The 1,660-nt window shown below is 43.0% G+C and overlaps 1 pseudogene; it reads right to left on the bottom strand.

Annotated features, from left to right (window-relative positions):
- LOC102824452 overlaps nt 1–1,552 on the bottom strand; it is an 18,955-nt pseudogene extending 17,403 nt beyond the window's left edge.
- Between the last annotated feature and the right edge of the window lie 108 nt (nt 1,553–1,660).

Raw genomic sequence — 1,660 nt, 5'->3', positions numbered from 1 at the left:
TTTCTGGCATCCTTATTAGTAACATCCAAAGACGTTATAAAAAGGTAAAACTTAGCTTGGGCTGAAACCAAGTAAAGTTGGATGGTCACACCTTAGTGACAAAGAAACTCATTTCTACCAAAGACACAAGGTATTTCCAGTGATACTTCCTTTAGAGTCAGTATTATTTTCTTACTCACTGAAAAGCCTTTCGGTCCTACTTTTGAGATAGAGCAGTCCCTCCACTGGGAGTGTTCATATGCGACATGAAGTGTGAGGAACACCTGAAGGTTTTCCTACACTCCCATATGTGCAGTGAGGGCTGTGTCAAAAATAAAGACTTTTCTACATTCTTTACACTCATAGGGGTCTCTCTACACTGTGGATTCTTCTATGTTGTGTGAGGCTGGAGGATTGGAAAAAGGCTTTCCCACACAACTTATATTCATACATACGGTCTCTCTCCAATGTGAATTCACATATGTGCAGTGAGGGCTGTGGAAGTAATAAAGGCTCTTCCACATTCCTTACATTCATGGGGCTTCTCTCCACTGTGGATTCTTCTATGTGTAATGAGGTTTGAGGCATGCCCGAAGACTTTCCCACACTCCATACATTCATAGGGACTCTTTCCACTGTGGATTCTAACATGTTTTCTGAGACCTGAGGACCACCTAAAAGCTATCCCACACTCTTTACATTCATAAGGCCTCTCACCACTATGAACTCGTATGTGTTCAGAGAGGTAGTAGGAACAGCTAAAGGTTTTTCTGCATTCCTTACATTCATAAGGCCTCTCTCCACTGCGAGTTCGCATATGTGTAGTGAGGTGTGAGGAATGGCCAAAGGTTTTCTCACATAGCTTACATTCGTAAGGTCTCTCTCTGCTGTGGATCTTTCTGTGAATGCTGAGGTGTGAGGTTCGCCTGAAGCCTTTCCCACACTCCTTACATTCATAGGGCCTCTCCACACATTCGTAAGGCATCTCGTCACTGTGAGTTCTTATGTGCTTAGTGAGGGCTGAGTAATTGATAAAGGTTTTCCCACATTCTTGGCACTAGTAAGGCCTCTCTCCACTGTGGATTCGCATGTGTGTGGTGAGGTATGAGGAACACTTAAAAGATTTCCCACACTCCTTACATTTGTATGGTTTCTCTCCGTTATGGATTCTTCTGTGTGTAGTGAGGTCTGAGGCCTGCCTAAAGACTTTCCCACACTCCTTACAATCATACGGCCTCTCTTCACTGTGGATTCTTCTTACATGTTTTGTGAGATCTCTGGAACACCTAAAAGCTTTCCCAAACTCCTTACATTCATAAGGCTTCTCTCCACTGTGAATTCATATGTGTTCAGAGAGGCAGTAGGAACAACTAAAGGTTTTTACACATTCCTTACATTCATAAGGCCTCTCTCCACTGTGGATTCGCATGTGTGTGGTGAGGTATGAGGAACACCTAAAAGACTTCCCACACTTACATTTGTATGGTTTCTCTATGCTGTGGATTATTTTGTGTGTAGTGAGGTCTGAGGCTTGTCTGAAGGCTTTCCCATACACCTTACATTCAAATGGCATCTCTCTGCTGTGGATTCTTATGTGTTTCATGAGGAAGGATGCGACACTGAAGGCTTTCTCATAGTCCTTACATTCATAAGGCTTACTTCTATTACGAACCTTTTTACG

The sequence above is a fragment of the Chrysochloris asiatica genome, unplaced genomic scaffold, assembly GCF_000296735.1.
Source record: "Chrysochloris asiatica unplaced genomic scaffold, ChrAsi1.0 scaffold00500, whole genome shotgun sequence".
In the NCBI taxonomy this organism is placed as follows: Eukaryota; Metazoa; Chordata; class Mammalia; order Afrosoricida; family Chrysochloridae; genus Chrysochloris; species Chrysochloris asiatica.
This window is presented reverse-complemented; position numbering and strand designations above follow the sequence as displayed.